General features: G+C 35.6%; 1 long non-coding RNA gene across 2 annotated transcripts; it reads right to left on the bottom strand.

The window, feature by feature from the left end:
- Positions 1-226: 226 nt before the first annotated feature.
- On the bottom strand, positions 227-4,938 carry LOC112577986. 2 transcript variants are annotated; one of them, XR_006552315.1, is made up of 4 exons: positions 4,899-4,938; positions 4,711-4,796; positions 1,255-1,462; positions 227-284 (listed from the first exon to the last, which is right to left on the bottom strand). It is a non-coding gene; the product is annotated as an uncharacterized LOC112577986 (long non-coding RNA). The 2 variants fall into 2 exon arrangements; XR_003102129.2 differs by lacking the exon at positions 227-284 and having other exon boundaries at positions 575-1,462.
- Between the last annotated feature and the right edge of the window lie 1,147 nt (positions 4,939-6,085).

Below are 6,085 nucleotides of genomic sequence, written 5' to 3'. Positions count from 1 at the left end.
CATCCTCTGTCATCTCCTTCTCCTCCTGCCCCCAATCCCTCCCAGCATCAGAGTCTTTTCCAATGAGTCAACTCTTCACATGAGGTGGCCAAAGTACTGGAGTTTCAGCTTTAGCATCATTCCTTCCAAAGAAATCCCAGGGCTGATCTCCTTCAGAATGGACTGGCTGGATCTCCTTGCAGTCCAAGGAACTCTTAAGAGTCTTCTCCAACACCACAGTTCAAAAGCATCAATTCTTCAGCGCTCAGCCTTCTTCACAGTCCAACTCTCACATCCATACATGACTACAGGAAAAACCATAGCCTTGACTAGCCGGACATTTGTTGGCAAAGTAATGTCTCTGCTTTTGAATATGCTATCTAGGTTGGACATAACTTTCCTTTCAAAGAGCAAGCGTCTTTTAATGTTTCTTTCTAAATTCCATATATATGCGTTAATATAGTATATTGGTGTTTCTCTTTCTGACTTACTTCACTGTGTATAATAGGCTCCAGTTTTGTCCACCTCATTGAAACTGACTCAAATGTGTTCTTTTTATATAGCTGAGTAATATTCCATTGTTTATATGTACCACAACTTCCTTATCCATTTGTGGCAGGCAGATTCTTTACCACTGTACCACCTGGGAAGCCCTACAACAATACAGGTTCTATTTCTTCTACAAACTCACTACTCAAAGCAATGCCTACAGTAGAGACTTCAACTGACTCTGCAGTTTTAAAAAGGTATCACTCTATCTTGGGTAGTGCTACTTCCTACTAGCTAATGGTTCACTCCACTGGTAATACTCTCACTTCCTGTGCATCACTCTCCAGTCATGTTCTACTTATCTCCTGCTTACAGTTAATTCCACTAAGATTATCACCTCTACCAGGCACCAGTGCCCCTGTGTTGTCACTGCTCGCTCCATGAGAATGTTAGCAGGGACATATCACATGGGACCACATGGACTGCTAGAATTCATATGCTGAATGTGTTTCTAAATATATCTGTATGTATATTATTCTAACATCAGTATATTACTTTTACCAAAGGTTAAGAATTATTGCAGATGTATGTGGGAAAGTGGGTAAAATTCTCTTCTCTTGTTCTTCATTGTACTCCCTTATCAGTAATCTAAGGCATCATAGTTTGTGCTCCAATATCTTATACATTTTAGATACAAAATAGCATTTATTGGCTTTTATTTATTCTTCTTCCTCCTTCCTGCAAATATAAACATGAGTACAGGTAGACCTGAGATGACAATCATACCTGAGGAACAAGCTCCATGTTCTTCCTCTGAAAGTTACTTATTTGGGAACAAAGATTTCTATATTTGGCCAGACTTGTAGATTCATTTCTTCTTCCCATAGGATAAGTTCTTTCTCACAGGGCTCCCAGGTCCTCCGAAAAACATCATCCCAGTAGAGCTACCTCATCAGTTTTGGGTGTTTGACCAGCCAACTTCATCCAAGAATAGCTATAAGTTGGAATAAAGATAATTTTACTGCATCAGGATAAGCATTATTGATTATTAGCAAAATGATTTTCTCAAAAGTAACAGAATCTATAACTGAGAATTAACAGTTATTAAATTTAACCAGTATCCATGGCATAAACTATGGTGCTCACAAAACATATCATGTAATCCTCATTATCCCCTTGCTGTCTTGCATTTAAGCTCAGCCATTTACTTAATTCTGGACAATGGCTGTGAATGGAAGTCAATGCATAGAAAAGTAACACACAACCTCCCGGTTGTTCTTTCTCTGCCATGATTAAGGTACCACGAAGCAGATACAAGATGACAAAACTTTCAGCAGCCTGAAATCTTGACTTGTGTTTGCTAACTGCCATGTTGTGAATATTCTCAGCATGAAGTTATTCTTAACATGAAGTTACTGAATGGTGACATAGGAAGACATGAGCAGAACGAACTCTTAACCAGTATACAACGTGTCTAGAACACACAATAAGCTCTAAAAGAAGACATACCTATAATTTAGGGACAGAGGCAGAAAATATTGTGCTATAAAATTGAAGTAAAAAATATTCAACATAAACTTGAACTTAGACATCTACATAGGTAACACTGTCTAAGGAACTGAGAAGTTATGAATGTGTGTTCCATTTGAGATAGTGAATTGATGAAGTTTTCTTAAATACATTCAAAATGAAATAGGATGTTTCCCACATCCTGTAAAGGTGATCAGCATGAACTCGGATTCAATCAGCACTTTACTGAATGCCCATTATGTGCCAGGAGTAATGCCACTTGTTTTTACATATGTTATCCCATTTCACCACAGGCTCCTTTGCCTTATCTCTGGTTTGCAGATGAGGAAAAAATGAGACATAGGCAATTAGCAAGAAATCCAAAGGGGATTTGAATCCAAGCGCTCTGAATCCAAGCTCAACACATTGCTTCTGGGATCAGACTGTCTCTGTAGTCTCAAACCAGAAACAAAAACAACACAACAAAAAGGTGACTGGAAAGTAACTAAAGGAAATAAAGTTCTATTCTGCTCAAGCGTATCATAACATTGTGAAACAATTGGGTAATCACAGCCAAAGAGTTTAGAGGCAACAAAAAAAAGAAAGAAAAGATTTGAGCTTTTTAAATTTCTTTCCTTCACTTAGTGTAATTATTAAACATTTAAGAAGTTCCTTCTTGTTACTTTCTCCATGTAAAAAAGGGAGCTGATTGCAAAAAAAAAAAAAATTGTTATTAACTATAATACTGCTAGCATAAAGAATAATTTTTCAGGTACTGTAGTTTGAGAGAAATATTCCTTTCAAAAAATCCTAACTTGAAATTTGTCCATCTGAACTCACAGACTCAAGGAGTCCTGAGTATACTGCCCCAACAGAAGGGAGATTTTCTTTGCAAATGCCAAATGTTGGTAATCTTCTAAGCTGTATCTCTCATTACAATAATAATTTCACATTCTAGTTTATAAATCAGTCCCTTTAGAATACTTAAACAAAATAGTTTTTTGTTTGTTTGTTTGTTTGTTTTATCCTGTTACTTTGGGAGACACTTTTCAGACCCAATTGGCTCACCAAAAGTCTCTGACTCTTTCTGTATACATCTTATTAGCAGGAACTACTTCTAGCATGCTAAAAGTTAATTTTAATTTAACTACCTTCCTTACTTTTAAGTTAAATATAGATAAAGAATTAACTTGAGAAGTGAATTAAATTTCTTGAAAACTAGTAGATTTTATTCTCTCATGGTATTAGAGGCATTTTTCACAATGTCTACAAAGAGCATCATTTTACAATTTGCAGGACTACCCTGAATTAGTTTTATTTTCAAAGACAAACAGAAATTTCCTTATTCCCCAAACTCCTTTTAAAACTTCAGCATACCAAATAGCAAATTAATATCACCTGCATGTAAGAAGACGGGATGAGCAGTGGAAAGGTCATTAGATTGTTCTCTTTGAAGTTCTTTGAGGTGAAGATTACATAAGGCTGCCTGAAGATGGTATAACTTGGCATAAGGTATAAAATGCATTTAACACATAGTAGAAATTCCCTCTTCTATCTATTCAGTTTATATATCTATTCAGTGTTCATATAGATATTGTTGCTTTTCTGAGCTCTCTCTTCCCAATTTTCTTCAGATTTTGAGGATGCTGATATACAATGCCTTTCAGAAGGTTACTATCCTTACCAAATGTTTTATTTTTGAATAACTGTTCAAAATAGACTTATACTCTGTCTATATGTTTCTATCTGGGACTTCTCAGACCGATAAAAAATTGTTCAAGAACAAGATAGACATTCAGCCTCTTAGGTCAAATACATTTTAACATCTCCCTATCCTATACAGACAGTTTCACTTCTTAAATAGCTTTGAACACCTAACTGACATTGGAGTAATAATTCTGCTATTGTCAAGCTTCCCTAGAAGATTATATATGAATGAAAACATATACTTCCCAAATGGAGTGGAAGTCTTGAGATTATGGGAAATATTAGGATTTATAATCAGGAATTCTAAATTATTTAATTTAACTCATCTTTGCCACCATTTATCCTGAGTTTATGCAAATCATTCAATTTCTAGCACTTTTTCCTGACCTGTAAAATAAGGAAATTTCACTGAAGCTCTTTCTGTAACCAAAATACAAGCAGTGAAAAAACTGATGCAGCAGAAACAGATGATGTTTCTAGGAGTAAACAAGACCAAAAAAAGTCTAGCTGTTTTACCACCTGAGAATAAACAACAGCTACCAGTCCGCTCTTCTTCCATGCATCCTTCAGAAAAATCTACCCATTAACTCACACCAAGCCTACAATTCCCCTCATATTTGGTGGAAAGACCCAACAGAGAAACAAATCATCATGGTCCACAGGAAAATCTCAAACTAATTCATCATAACAGACCCAAAAGAGATCATTGGACTTTTAAAAAAATCTGTATCAGGTTAGTCAAAGATCAAGATGAATAAACAATACAATTCATGATACTGAAGGAAGCAATGCTAATTTAGGGAGCAGAAGAAGATTCAAGAAGATTCTCATGAATCTTAGTTTAATGGACTTAAAGATATTAGAGATAATGTTCTATTTACAAAAGCATAACGTTTTCAAAAGGACATTATATATAAAATTAAAAAATTATTAAAGGAGAGAATTACTTTATTCCATCTCCCTACTCCCCAAACTATTACTTTTTTACCTATTTGAAAATTTGGTATACATATCTTAAATCCTTACTTAGTATCAAAGTCCAGGGATGTTTTTCGAGGTATCATTTTACCTCAGCTTCTGTCTCTAACCCCAGCATGCAGCAAAAGTTTAATCTATAATGAGAAATAAGTAAATATTTAATAATGTTAATTAAATAATTTTTTTAAATGTCCAGAGCCAAAAAATGGCTCAAGTATTCAGATTTATTAGCTTACCTGCTGCTGCTGCTGCTAAGTTGCTTCAGTCGTGTCCAACTCTGTGTGACCCCATAGATGGCAGCCCACCAGGCTCCTTGGTCCAAGGGATTCTCCAGGCAAGAATACTGGAGTGGGTTGCCATTTCCTTCTCCTGATTAGCTTGCCTAGTACCAGGCAGACTAAATGAGGAAAACAACAGTAAGAACAAAATCATACCAGGAAATTTTCAGGTAAAATTTCACAATTCAAAGTACAAAAAAATTAAAAAAAAAAAATTAACTGACTTTATTGTATATCGCCAAAATAACATTCAAAATGATACATAAATCATCTTATATCACTAGAAATCTATACCAGGGAAATTATCAGATACATACAAAGGTGTTTACAGGCATGTAAAATAATCCTAAAATCCCCTATAGCAATAAATTATTCAGAGATGTTCCAAGATAAGAATAAGGAATCTAGAAATAGGTACAATATAAGGCATAAAAATCAGTGGCAGTATGACCTTGAAGAACTGCAGAAAGTTTCATTTCTTTGAAATGCTTTTCCTGATCAACAGATTCTATTGGAAAAAAGTTTAGAGGGCTTCCTTGGTGGCTCAGTGGTAAAGAATCCGCCTGCCAATGCAGGAGACACAGGTTTGATCCTTGGTTTGGGAAGATTTCCCATGACTCAGAACAACTCAGCCTGTGTGCCACAACTATTGAGCCTGTACTCTAGAGCCCAGGAACTACAACTACTGAAGCTTGTGAGCCCTAGAGCCATGCTGTGCAACGTGAGAAACCACTGCAATAAGAAGCCCTCACAGGGCCATGAAGAGCAGCCCCTGCTCGCCACAACTAGAGAAAAGCCCATGGAACAACAAGACCCAGCACAGCCAAAAAGAAACAAATGCATAAAGTGAAATCATAAAAAAAGAAAAACGCTTAGAATATAATTTTGAAGAAAAAGAATTAGTAACACAAGAATTTATTTTCTTAGGTGTTGTTCTGACTGTTCTACTACAGTGTTGTATTTATGTAATCATAAATTGCAAACAAGATATTGGGGTTTTCTGTTTTTAGAACCTACAAATTGACAAAGGATAGGATAATGAATTAGAGTTACAGAACAGAATGTACTGTCTTCAACTCTGACCTTGTAAAATTAATAAAATAACAGAAACAAAAATGGGAAGCAGAAGAGGCAGAAAGAAAGGC

The sequence above is a fragment of the Bubalus bubalis genome, chromosome 1 (assembly GCF_019923935.1).
Source record: "Bubalus bubalis isolate 160015118507 breed Murrah chromosome 1, NDDB_SH_1, whole genome shotgun sequence".
Classification (NCBI taxonomy): domain Eukaryota; kingdom Metazoa; phylum Chordata; class Mammalia; order Artiodactyla; family Bovidae; genus Bubalus; species Bubalus bubalis.
The sequence above is the reverse complement of the archived record's forward strand: the minus strand, read 5'-3'. Positions and strand labels throughout refer to the sequence as shown.